Raw genomic sequence first — 14,261 nt, forward strand, 5'->3', positions numbered from 1 at the left:
TTAAAAGTTGTGTGAATAATTGATATCCTTTTGTTCTCCTTTACTAACAATGAAAAATAAAGGACTAATATGACTTGCCAGTGTTTAAAACCGGTTTACTGTCATAGATCATTTAAAGTGTTTGGACCTTAGCAGCTGGTCAAAAAGAACAATATTTTCAGTTACTTTTATTCTGGTATCCAACAGTGAAGAACATTATGATTTAAACACGGACAATAACTACCAGTTCAGCCCCAACAAATTTCTTTTTTTTTTTCATCTATTCTTTCTCTAACATTCATTTAAGCATGAGCTTAACTTCACCTCTAAGCCTAACTCTCACTTTTATTGAAATGTTATCAATAATAACACGTTAAACCCAGGGCTGTGGAGTCGGTACAAAAATCCACCGACTCTGACTCCTCAGTTTAGGATTCCACTGACTCCGACTCCTTGACTCCGACTCCTCTAATTTGCATATTACAATCTTGTTGATTGAAAGTATAGTGTTTTTAGCCCTGCACCTTTAAGCCCCTTTTTGATCCCAGGAGTCTACACCCGTAGGGGCGGGGCTGGGTGAGTATATATAGTCCACCAAGATGTCAGTATGTTTAGGCTATGAGTAAGGATATGATCCGAAACATGTCAGCCATTTTACTGCTTATGTGAGTTGGATTCAATAAAAACCCTTGGACTTTACCTGCGGGTGTGCGGATTTCATCTATCCTGTATCCTGATCTGCCACATTGGCTTCCAGCACCTTGCTCTAGGTAATAGAGGTTGAGCGGTCTTATCCTTTGCATCTTGTTGATTGAAAGTATGTAACATGAAATTTGTCTCTTAAAGGGACTCAGAGCAATGCAGAAACTATGAAAAAATGCATACCATTTTGAAGCTCTCTTTCTCCTCTTTCCAACGATATATAACCTGCCGCCCTACGCCTTTTAGTTTTCGCTATTTATGTGATTAAAATCGCAAAAATATTGAAAACTAAAAGGCGTAGGGTGGCGGTTTATGTGTTGTTGGAAAGAGGAGAAAGAGAGCTTCAAAATGGTATGCATCTTTCCATAGTTGCTTGTATTACACAGGATGACTTTTCCCCAAAGTCGGCAGCTCCATTCAGCTCCCTCAATACATCCCAACAGTTTACCCCACTTTCCCCAATCTAAAGATTTCTGTTGCGCTGATGTAAGTAGCCAATATACATTGTATTATTAAACTTTTAAAATAATCCTACACAAAATGGCCACCGGCAGATATGGAGACAGGAGTCTGCACAAGTAAATAAATGTAACCAAAGTATCACACACAAGATGGCGGTGGCCAGCAACGGCAGACAGAAGCCCGTTTAGGAACCTGGCCATGTGACTTAACGATGTAACAGTCTCTGACGAGCAGACCGGAAGCGCCGGTCCTAATTGCATTTTTGATTTACATTTAAGCCGGCAAGACGGTCAGATGCACTTTGATCTATGCGCCCCCAAACTGCACGGCTGAAAGTAAAGGTAAGATCCATTTCAGAAAATAATTATATCCCACCATCACTAAGGCAAGTCCTAAATATCACGCTTAAGGGCATATGTACAGCACAAGCTATTACACCCCTGCTCATATAAAATGGCACTATGCTCTCTTAAAGGGATACTGTAGGGGGGGTCGGGGGAAAATGAGCTGAACTTACCCGGGGCTTCTAATGGTCCCCCGCAGACATCCTGTGTTGGCGCAGCCACTCACCGATGCTCCGGCCCGCCTCCGGTTCACTTCTGGAATTTCTGACTTTAAAGTCAGAAAACCACTGCGCCTGCGTTGCCGTGTCCTCGCTCCCGCTGATGTCACCAGGAGTGTACTGCGCAGACACAGACCATACTGGGCCTGCGCTGTGCGCTCTTGATGACATCAGCGGGATCGAGGACACAGCAATGCAGGCGCAGTGGTTTTCTGACTTTAAAGTCAGAAATTCCAGAAGTGAACCGGAGGCGGGGCCAGAGCATCGTTGAGCGGCTGCGCGGGCACAGGATGTCTGCGGGGGACCATTAGAAGCCCCGGGTAAGTTCAGTTCATTTTCCCCCGACCCCCCTACAGTATCCCTTTAATGTATAAAGTTGCTGCTAAATATATATAATCTTAATTATCTATATACAGTATACTTATTTTTGCAAATGAGGTAATATATATTCCGTCGTATCACATCACTACACATATGTTAATGGACTATCAAGGCACTATGTATCCTTATCATTTAAGCAAAATATTAAGGTACTATTAATACGCTAATATATACTCTGTCATATCATGTCACTACACTAATATCAATGTATTATTAAGGCACCATGTATTTTATCATTTAATCTATGTATTTAATTGTATTTATTTATTTATCTAAATATCTATGTATCTATACCTTAATAGTCAGCCATTAGGACACACTATGGCATTATACTGTTAAAAACACTAGCACTTTTGCATAGGTTCACTTTAACCTGCCTGGCGTTCTATTAAGATCGCCAGGCAGGCTGCGGGAGGGTTTTTTTTTAATAAAAAAAAAACTATTTCATGCAGCCAACTGAAAGTTGGCTGCATGAAAGCCCACTAGAGGGCGCTCCGGAGGCGATCTTCCGATCGCCTCCGGCGCCCAGAATAAACAAGGAAGGCCGCAATGAGCGGCCTTCCTTGTTTTGCTTATATCGTCGCCATAGCGACGAGCGGAGTGACGTCATCGACGTCAGCCGACGTCGTGACGTCAGCCGCCTCCGATCCAGCCCTTAGCGCTGGCCGGAACTTTTTGTTCCGGCTGCGCAGGGCTCAGGCGGCTAGGGGGGCCCTCTTTCGCCGCTGCTCGCGGCGAATCGCCGCAGAGCGGCGGCGATCAGGCAGCACACGCGGCTGGCAAAGTGCCGGCTGCGTGTGCTGCTTTTTATTTCAGCCAAATCGGCCCAGCAGGGCCTGAGCGGCAGCCTCCGGCGGTACTGGACGAGCTGTGCTCGTCCAGACCGCCCAGCAGGTTAAGACCCAGATAGTCGAGCAAATATGAGGTCATGATATTCTATTCCACATTCTGTTATTCGTATACTAATTCTGTATATACAAGTATCGGTGATGTGACGTTGCTTGGTATATGGTGTATTCTACACCGCATGTATATACTACTTACATTATGTACTAAATGTTTGCCCAGTGAGGTCCGCACAATGGAAATGAGTATGTTGTAAGAGGAAAGGTTAATCTAACTGCACTGTGGGGTGTGAAAATACATATAAAATGTTAAAGTATATGTTTTGATTTTAGGTTATCTGTTGTATTGACCTGAGGAAGCAGGCTGAGTCCCATGAAATGCATTGTCTACAGTATAATTATTTTCTCTTTTAATAAAGACTCTCTTTTCCACCTATGTGAGTCTTCTTTGGAGGTAAGAGACCTCCTTTACTACTACTACTATAATAATATTACCAATACTTGGGAGCCTCCACCGACGTGCTTATACTGCTATCACAGTGATCGGCTGTGATAGGCTTCAGCCTATCACTGCCGATCGATCCTGTATCCCCCAGGGGGACAGCCGTGTCACATGGCTGTCCCCAGTACAATGCTGCTGTAGATCGCAGTGCTGTACTAACTAAATAGATGGCGGTTTTGCTGTCTAACAGTCTCCAAGCGGCGATCACCACTGGGAGACTGAAGGTGGAGTGGAGCTCTGCCTTCCATCCAGAGATGCCCGCGCATCAGCACGTGCAATCTCTTGCAAAACCCAGCCCCAGGACTTGACGCCAATTGACGTTAGGCGGTCCTAGGACTGCCGCCGTGGTCACGCCCATTGGCGTGATGCGGTCGTTATGTAGTTAAATGAGAATAGGGTCTTATGGAACAGTGCATGGTATTTTTATAGCTTCTAGTGTGCTCTCCTTTGCATTGTATTTATTTGAACAGAACAGGTACTTCTGTCCTGTTGCATTTGAAGATCTAACCGTATTAAGGTCAGTGCACGTATAATAGAAATGCTTTTAGTATGTTCTGAAAGCTATGTTTATCTTTTCTTCTGCTTCTGATGCCTGTGCACAATTACATATACAGTAGACTGGCAGTACTGTATAATGCAACACAGTCTGATTAGCTAACAATTTCACAACATCAACTAAAAGGTGCAGTGAGCACTTTACTCCAAAACTGGCTCCTCTCTTCTGTTATTTAGTCAACAACAAAAAGGGTGCAAAAACCTTCTCAATTAAAACAAACTGCGTATGATCACACTAATCCCTAAGGAGGGGAAATACAATATCAAAAATGTGCTCACTTTAGGCCAATATATCTTGTAAATTTTGATATCAACATTTATGCCAAAATCCTATCAGATTAGGTAGAGTTGCTGGATAAATACTTGGTAAACAACATATAGGTTTTATGGAAAACAAAAAAATACAGGACAATATTTACACTGCAATTAATCTCCTTCACAGATGCAAAAGAAGAGGAGAGGAGACTGTAATAATCACAATTAATGCAGGAAAAAACCCTTGACCACCTGTTAAGAGACTTTATTTTTTCAACCTTAGAAAAATTAGGCCTGAGCACAAGCTTCACTGAAAAATTCAAGAAGTTATATGTAAATCAAAGTGCAGGTGTTAATGGCTACATAGTGAAGACATTCAAGATTAGTAACTGACAGGGATGCCAACCATTCTCCTGGCTATTTCATTTTAGTATAGAATCAATAATTCAGTCAATACAGCAAGATAAAGATATAAAAGGCGTTAACACGTTCACCCTGCTAAATCTATCATAAAGTGTCAGGAGCATTTAAAAAAAACAACAACTTTCCAGTCCCCCTTGCTTCAAAGTAAATAGAGAGAAAGCAACAATCCCAAATGTGGGCTGCGCCCCCCCCCCCCCCCCCCAAAAAAAAGAAAAAAAAACAGAAAACAAAACAGAAGCAGACATCAAACAGTATAACAATTATATAAATGGAATAATCATGAGATTAGGTACCTAGGCATGAACCTCTCCAATGGCCCAGCTAATATCTTTTAAACTAATTGTCCCCAAATCAAAAAGGAATGTTAAAAGAAACTCCAGTCATGGGACAGTCCTCACTTCAACTTTATTGGTAGAGTCAACATTATTAAAATGCTGATTCTGCCAAAACTTATGTTACGGTTTGTGAAGTCTTCTGGTGGCCCTCCCCAGCACATGGCTTCACAACTGGCTTAAGATCTTTCAAAATGTTATATGGCTTAAAGCTAAACATAGGATAAACTATAAGCTTCTTGCAAGAGGGAAGGAGGCTAGGAGAATGGTGGCACCAAACATTAAAAACTATTATATGAGCAAGCACTACGCCAGAATTCTGGTCTGGAGAGTTGAGACATCATCTGACTATTCAAAAATATGGGCTTGGTTGGAGCTTGGATGAAGAATAGTGTAACTTTCACTCTGTTTTCTCATGGATACCTAGTAGTGTTGGGCGAACAGTGTTCGCCACTGTTCGGGTTCTGCAGAACATCACCCTGTTCGGGTGATGTTCGAGTTCGGCCGAACACCTTATGGTGTTCGGCCAAACCGTTCGGCCACATGGCCGAACTAAGAGCGCATGGCCGAACGTTTGGCTAGCGCTGTGATTGGCCGAACGGGTCACGTGGTTCAGACCCGAACACGCTCTGATTGGCTGAACGGGTCACGCGGTTCGGACCCGAACGCGCTCTGATTGGCCGAACGTGTCACGTGGTTCGGGTAAATAAATACCCGAACCACGTCATTTCTCCGCCATTTGTCTGTGGGTTTAGCTTTGGGTAGGCAGGCAGGGTAGTTCTCTCCCCAGCCGGACTAGCCAGGGTCCCCCCCAGTCATTGTGTCGCTGCTAGGAACAGTAGTACACCGCTCAGCCACACTATATAGCATTGTGTTTACTGCCACTCTGTGTACACCGCTCAAAACCACTGTATAGCATTGTGCTCTGTGTCGCTGCTGGGAACAGTAGTACACCGCTCGCTCAGCCACACTATATAGCATTGTGTTTACTGCCACGCTGTGTCTGCTGGGAACAGTTGTACACCGCTCGCTCAGCCACACTATATAGCATTGTGTTTACGGCCACTCTGTGTCTGCTGGGAACAGTAGTACACCGCTCGCTCAGCCACACTATATAGCATTGTGTTTACTGCCACTCTGTGTCTGCTGGGAACAGTAGTACACCGCTCGCTCAGCCACACTATATAGCATTGTGTTTACTGCCACTCTGTGTCTGCTGGGAACAGTAGTACACCGCTCGCTCAGCCACACTATATAGCATTGTGTTTACTGCCACTCTGTGTCTGCTGGGAACAGTAGTACACCGCTCGCTCAGCCACACTATATAGCATTGTGTTAACTGCCACTCTGTGTACACCGCTCACCCAGCACTATATATAGCATTGTGTTTACTGCCACTCTGTGTCTGCTGGGAACAGTAGTACACCGCTCGCTCAGCCACACTATATAGCATTGTGTTTACTGCCACTCTGTGTCTGCTGGGAACAGTAGTACACCGCTCATTCAGCCACACTATATAGCATTGTGTTTACTGCCACTCTGTGTCTGCTGGGAACAGTAGTACACCGCTTGCTCAGCCACACTATATAGCATTGTGTTTACTGCCACTCTGTGTCTGCTGGGAACAGTAGTACACCGCTCGATCAGCCACACTATATAGCATTGTGTTTACTGCCACTCTGTGTCTGCTGGGAACAGTAGTACACCGCTCGCTCAGCCACACTATATAGCATTGTGTTTACTGCCACTCTGTGTACACCACTCACCCAGCACTATATATAGCATTGTGTTTACTGCCACTCTGTGTCTGCTGGGAACAGTAGTACACCGCTCACCCGCCACTGCATAGCATTGTGCTCTGTGTCGCTGCTGGCAATAGTGGTACACCGCTCACCCAGCACTGTATAGCATTGTGCTCTGACTCGCTGCTGAGAACAGTAGTACACCGCTCGCTCAGCCACACTATATAGCATTGTATTTACTGCCACTCTGTGTACACCGCTCACCCAGCACTATATATAGCATTGTGTTTACTGCCACTCTGTGTCTGTTTATGGAACCTCTTATCTTTATTACATTTATGACTGCATGGCGGCAAAATGCATGCTATCCGCACGCTTCTTGTCCTCATGCAAGGCCTGGGTTGTTGTGTCTCAAAAAGCGTGGCCTTCTCCTCCTGCGCCTCCTCCTGTTCCATCACGTGTGCTGCTGCTGCTGGGTTAGCGTTTCCGGTCCCTGTTTATGGAACCTCTTATCTTTATTACATTTATGACTGCATGGCGGTAAAAAGCATGCTATCCGCACGCTTCTTGTCCTCATGCAAGGCCTGGGTTGTTGTTTCTCAAAGCGTGGCCTTCTCCTCCTGCACCTCCTTCTGTTCCATCACGTGTGCTGCTGCTGCTGGGTTAGCGTTGCCGGTCCCTGTTTATGGAACCTCTTATCTTAATTACATTTATGACTGCATGGCGGTAAAAAGCATGCTATCCGCACGCTTCTTGTCCTCATGCAAGGCCTGGGTTGTTGTGTCTCAAAGCGTGGCCTTCTCCTCCTGCGCCTCCTCCTGTTCCATCACGTGTGCTGCTGCTGCTGGGTTAGCGTTTCCGGTCCCTGTTTATGGAACCTCTTATCTTTATTACATTTATGACTGCATGGCGGTAAAAAGCATGCTATCCGCACGCTTCTTGTCCTCATGCAAGGCCTGGGTTGTTGTGTCTCAAAGCGTGGCCTTCTCCTCCTGCACCTCCTTCTGTTCCATCACGTGTGCTGCTGCTGCTGGGTTAGCGTTGCCGGTCCCTGTTTATGGAACCTCTTATCTTTATTACATTTATGACTGCATGGCGGTAAAAAGCATGCTATCCGCACGCTTCTTGTCCTCATGCAAGGCCTGGGTTGTGTCTCAAAGCGTGGCCTTCTCCTCCTGCGCCACCCTCCTCCTGTTCCATCACGTGTGCTGCTGCTGGTGCTTGGTTAGCGTTACCGGTCCCTTTTCCTGGAACCTCTTCTCTGTATTACATTTATGACTGCATGGCGACAAAAAGCATGTTACCTGTGCAAAGAAACATGACATTTTCCGCATTTAAAAGACAGTTTTACCTTTGAAACTTTACAATCAATTTTCTCAAAAACTATAAACTCTTTTTCAAATATTTTTTTCCTCTTGTACCCACTCCCAAGGTGCACATACCCTGCAAATTTGGGGTATGTAGCATGTAAGGAAGCTTTACAAAGCACAAAAGTTCGGGTCCTCATTGACTTCCATTAGGTTTGGAGTTCGGCGCAAACACCCGAACATCGCGGCCATGTTCGGTGAACGTTCGCGAACCCAAACATCCAGGTGTTCGCCCAACACTAATACCTAGCAACACCTACAGGCTGTACTCTGCTTCTTCTCATCCTTTAATTAAACCAACCTTAAAAACACTTCACTGGATAATTTCCAAATGGCACAGGTTAACAGGCCCCTCACTGATTACTTCATTAAAGAGACACTGAAGCGAGACTAAATCTCGTCTTATATATAGCAGGGGCTATCCCGCGGCTAAACGGGGGTCCCTTCACCCCCAACCCACCCCCCGCAAAAGATGGTCGCCAAGTTGGTCGTGGGGATTGTCTTCCTGGAGGCAGGGCTAACGGCTGCAGCCCTGCCTCCAGTCGCGTCTATCAGACGCGCATCGCCGCCTCTCCCCCGCCCCTCTCAGTGAAGGAAGACTGAGAGGGGCGGGGGAGAGGCGGAGATACGCGTCTAAAAGAAACGCATGGGGCAGGGCTGCGGCGGTTAGCCCTGCCCCAACCAGGAAGCGCTCCCCCGCTGCACGGAGGGGGTTTGGGGGGACAGGGACCGCCGCGCTATAGCGCTATAGCGGCGTTTTACCAGGGGCACGCATGCCCCTGCTAGCTATGAGGTCTGAAGCGAGATCTATTCTCGCTTCAGACTCTCTTTAAGAGAGAATCCAGATCACTAGAATTAAATGAGTACTGAAACTCATATTGTAAATCTTGGGGGTGATCATGTGTTAGGAATCCCCAGGTTACTAATTAACCCCAGGCAGAGAGAAACATGGGGACAGATCCAAGCTGGCAGTTACCTACAAAAAGTAGAATTTGACAAAAGACCTGTGATAAAAGAGTTAAACCTTTTTGAAAAGCATACACTGTTAAATATATAAATTGAAAAAACACTGTCAAAACCCAAAGAGTTCTTTGATAACAAAATACTTCACTCTCTTTCCTCCATACTGTGCCAAATGGGAAACAGAATTTGATCCAACTCTTAAAGACAAATGGCTAATGATATGGTCTAACAACTGAAAAGTCCAGGATGCAGGGCTGCAGTTGATCCAATTCCAAACAATGACCAGGTGCTAACACCAGCACACATCCATAAATACTCCAATAGGGGAGATACAGTATGTGTTAGAGGTGTGGGTGAGACAGCGAAGCATATGTGGTGGACCAGACCAAATCTGAAATAAAATAATTACCTTTTCTAATAACCTGTTTAAATAGGACTTTAGGCTTACAGCATAAGACACTATTTTTAGTTGTACTGACAAAAATGATAAAAGGCTTGAAAGCGGTGAAAAATGTGGAAGAAACTTACAGAGAGATTTGCTGGGGAAATACAAGATGAGTATAACTAAACTAGAACAGAAGATTGGTCCTATCCTTCGAGTGAGAAAGGGCAGGGGGTGAGAGAGGTGAGAGATCTACTTGATGGATTTTTTCGCAATTTTTTTTTTTGAGACCCATCCTGTGGAAAAAAGGGAAACATTTGGTGAGGATGAGATTGTTGTGGAGAGAATGGTATTTGGGGGGTATAACCCTAAAGTAGTTATTGATTTGTCCTAGGATAGTAAATTGTGAGTCTGTGATTGGTAAGATGTAGAGAGATGGAGATTGGATGGTTAGATGAGCAGACAATATAAAGGAATAAATGCTCTATTCTTTTTCAGGGCTAAGGTAAAGAAACAACCATCTTTCTGACAAAATACGAGCAGTTAGAGAGCCATTATTAAATGGTATGTGATGAGGTTATGTTAGGGTGAACAATTCTAATGAGAAAGTTAAATTACAAATGATGAAACAGATTGCATTCACAGGAACAAAGCTCCAAAATGGAAGCAAGTTGCAATTTGTTAAACAACAAAGACAGAATGAAGAGAGAGCATGGGTGTAAAGTATGCTAAAGTGATGTTCGAGATAGGGTATGGAGAGTCTGGCCTCAATGAATAGTTCTTGATAGAGAGGATTGTGAATGTAGTAAAGTGATTTAGCAAACATCAGCTTTAATATAGAGCATGCTTGGAAGGATTCCAGCATAACTGACAGTGCAGAGAATTAGTTAAAGTGTTGCATTTTTCTTGCTATTTTTATTCATTATGATGTTACTATGCTTTTTTCAAGTTGTTGATAACCAAGTTTGCAATATAAAGTATCAAAAGTATTTCAAACAATGATGATGGCACTGCTCAACTTAATAATGTGGGCAGTTTGATGCAGCTACACCATTAGTTGAGTTTTTATTCATGTATGCTGAGTTTGAAGAAAAAAATAAATAAATAAACGGTGCTGTGAGAGGAATTTCAGGAACAAGATTTTCAATGTGAAAATAAAAAAAATCTGAAAGTTTGATAAAACAGTATTTGGCTCACAGTGATCATGGGGTCAGGAGGCAATAAAATTTGCTCCTGACTGAGATACAGAGCTCTGCTGTCAGCGTGACAGTAGAGTGAGCATGTTTCAGCTCCCAGTATCGCCGAAAATGATGGGAACTGTGTGAGTGCACAAATGCGGAAGTTGAAATCTGAGCTCTAGTAGGGATAAGCAGACATAAACAGGGTATTTTTCAACCACAGCCATCCGTAAGAGGTTAAGAATGTGGTGTGTATTCTTATTTTGGTGCAACTATCCTATCATAATTATTTATTTATGGCAAATTAAGAAGGTGATACTACCAGTTAGATGCAGCAATTTGCTCCATACAACAATGAAAATTGTTGTTTTTTTTTAAAGATGATCTTTAGAACAAAGGAATAACGCTGTGAAAAGGGGTTGACTTTTTAACCACTCTCTATATCTCCACTTGAGAGTTTTACCTTTTTTTTTTTTTTTTTTTACTTCCTGTCCCTGAATCCACTATGGATCTACATGCATGTAGCATGCAACCTTGTTGAGCTATGGTTAGAAAATAAGGGAGAAATAATAAATCTGCAGTAAAACAGTCCTACTATTTTATCTGTCTTACTTTAGGCTTCTCTTACCCGCTGTAAAAGGATAGCATATCAGGGCTGTCTCATGTGGCAAAGATTCACACATATTGTATATTCTAAAATTTACCACTTAAAGAGACATTGAAGCGAAAAACATATATGATATAATGAATTGGTTGTGTACTATGAATAATTACTAGAAGATTAGCAGCAAAGAAAATATTCTCATGTTTTTATTTTCAGGTATATAGTGTTTTTTCTAACATTGCATCATTCTATAATATGTGCAGATTACACATCACTCAGCATTCAAAATGATTCTTTCAGAGCAGTCTGTGAACTAATGACCTCTCCTCTGTCAGATAAAAAGTAAATAGTTAAGGAACAGTTGAGATAATAAAAGTCAGAAAACAGCCCTCTCCACGACTTTGAAAGTCGTAGAGATTAATGACTTTTTTGCATAGAGATAACAACTGGAGTTTCTAAACTCTTCCTGTACTGGAAACAATTAGACTGATGTATCTGATCTTAATGTTGTATTTCTTATCTGTACTACACATACAAATCATATCATATTTTTTTTCCCCGATTCAGTGTCTCTTTAAGCCCGCAGGGTTGTTTATTATTTTTGCATCTGAGCAACTTTTACCTCACATTCATTTGTCAATAACTTTATCACTACTCATCACAATGAATTGATCTATATCTTGTTTTTTTCTGCCACCAATTAGGCTTTCTTTGGGTGATACATTTTGCTAAGAATTAATATATTCTAAATCCATTTTAACAGAAATATTAAGAAAGAAATGGGAAAAAAAATCTTTATTTCTCAGTTTTTGGCCATTTTAGTTTGAAATTAATACATGCTATGGTAATTAAAACCCATGTATTTTATTTGCCCATTTGTCCAGCTTATTACACCATTTCAATTATGTCCCTATCACAATGTATGGCGCCGATATTTTATTTTGCAATAAAGGTGCATTTTTTCAATTTTCGTCCATCACTATTTACAAGCCCATAATTAAAAAAATTACATTAATATACTCCTTTGACATGCATATTTAAAAGTTCAGACCTTTAGGTAACTATTTATGCTTTTGTTTTTTTTTATTGTAATTTTTTTAATTAAAAATTTGAGTAATTGTAACGTTAGTGCGCGCGGACCGCGGGAGTATGTGCAGCCTATCTGGATGAGAATGTTCGTCCAGATAGGCTTAAGTGGTTAAACTTACTGCTATTAGCAAGTAACCTTTATTGTAAATATACCAATAAAACAAAAGACAACTTCCTCAGTGCAATACTAAAATGTATCAAGATCACAAAGGACCGGCACCACACAAAGTGAATAAAGCTCAGTGGTTGTTTATTGCAGCATCAGGCAATAATAGGGCAACTAGTTGCCCTATTTTTGCCTGATGCTGCAATAAACAACCACTGAGCTTTATTCACTTTGTGTGGTGCTGGTCCTTTGTGATCTTGATATTGTTTGACCCCTAGGTACAGGGGTGAGGACCTGGCACACCCCTATCTTGGGAAAGTCTTTTTTGTGGCGCTCCTGAGCTGTTGTTTCTGAATACTAAAATGTATAATTTTCTGTGAGAAATACAATGCACATACATTTTGATATGGAAATGTTACTGAAATGAAGAAAGTGAAATACTATAGCTGTTTTTTAAAAATTAATTTCTAATTAAAAGCAGCTATGAAAGCAAAAGCATCTTTCCAGCAACCTTGTAAAGTTTGGTAGCCTTGGGTTTACGGCTGCCTTAAGTTTTCTTTAATATTGTGGCTTGGTATTTGCATAAAGAGCGTTACCAGTTTAAGACTAAAACATTTTTCCTGCACTCATCTTTCCCCTAGTGGATTATCTTAGTTTGGAAATGGCATGGAGATTTACATAAGCTAATGTAACTGTATGTTTAGAAATGTATTAGCTTAAGGTTAGGTATTTAATTGAGAGATGTTAAAGTCTAATTCTGTGCTAATGTGGTAAGGGGGAAAACACAATTTATTTATAAGGAAACGTATTTAAATGGTTTTAATGAATAAAGAAAATGAATAGGAGGTTTGGAAAGTTAAAGGACAGCTGAAGTGAGAAGGATATGGAGGCTGCCATATTTACTTCCTTTTGAGCAATATTAATTGTCTGACAGTACCCCTGATCCTCTGCCTCCAATACTTTTAGCCATAGACCCTGAGCAAGCATGAAGAAGTCCAGGTGTTTCTGACATTATTGTCAGATCTGACAAGATTAGCTGCATACGTGTTTCTGGCATTATTCCAACATTACTGCAGGCAAATAAATTAGTAGGGCTGCCAGGCAAATGGTATTGTTTAGAAGGGAATACACGTGGCAGCCTCCCTATACCTCTCACTACAGTTGTCCTTTAACGCAATGTGTCATTTTTGTCATTGCACTAATTAATGTGGTGTTCTAGGATTTGCACATAGATGAAATAGTCCAAAGTAGTTGTGTCTTTACGTCTCTGAATACTGAGATAATGGCGTTCACAGAGCTACAGTGATTGGAGGTACAGAGTTGGGCTAACATGTATACTCATTGATGAGTTTAAATTAAATTCTGCTAATTATTTGAGATAGTTACAGCATTAATAACTTTACTGGAGAACAATGGGGTGTATATACTAAACTGCACTAAGTAGAATAATGTGTAAAGTCTCACTGCACAATGAGTAAATCAGAATGCGATACATTAGATGCGAACATTATGATCTGCTCATCGTACATAAGACTTTATGCACATTATTTTGCTTACCTCAGTTTAATGAATACACCCCATTATCAGAAAGTGCAAAAACAGACATGCTTGAGTTGATTTGCACTAAAAATCTATATGTGAAATAGCCCTGAAGGCAGGCATACATGGTTCATCTTAAATCAGGTAAATGATCAATATCTACCTGATATTAATTCTATACCTAGCCTACCACTTGGCACTATTACATACTAGACAAGATTTCAGTGGAAATATTGTTTAACCCTTTGGGGACCGGCTGTCTAGCCCATATTAAGGACCAGGCCACTTTAAAC

General features: G+C 41.9%; 1 protein-coding gene across 7 annotated transcripts in view; it reads right to left on the reverse strand.

Moving 5' to 3' along the window:
* The window catches only part of GABRG3 (gamma-aminobutyric acid type A receptor subunit gamma3), a 554,105-nt gene that overhangs the window by 92,642 nt on the left and 447,202 nt on the right, over positions 1-14,261 (reverse strand). The window lies entirely within an intron of this gene.

Source organism: Hyperolius riggenbachi, chromosome 2 (assembly GCF_040937935.1).
Source record: "Hyperolius riggenbachi isolate aHypRig1 chromosome 2, aHypRig1.pri, whole genome shotgun sequence".
Classification (NCBI taxonomy): Eukaryota; Metazoa; Chordata; class Amphibia; order Anura; family Hyperoliidae; genus Hyperolius; species Hyperolius riggenbachi.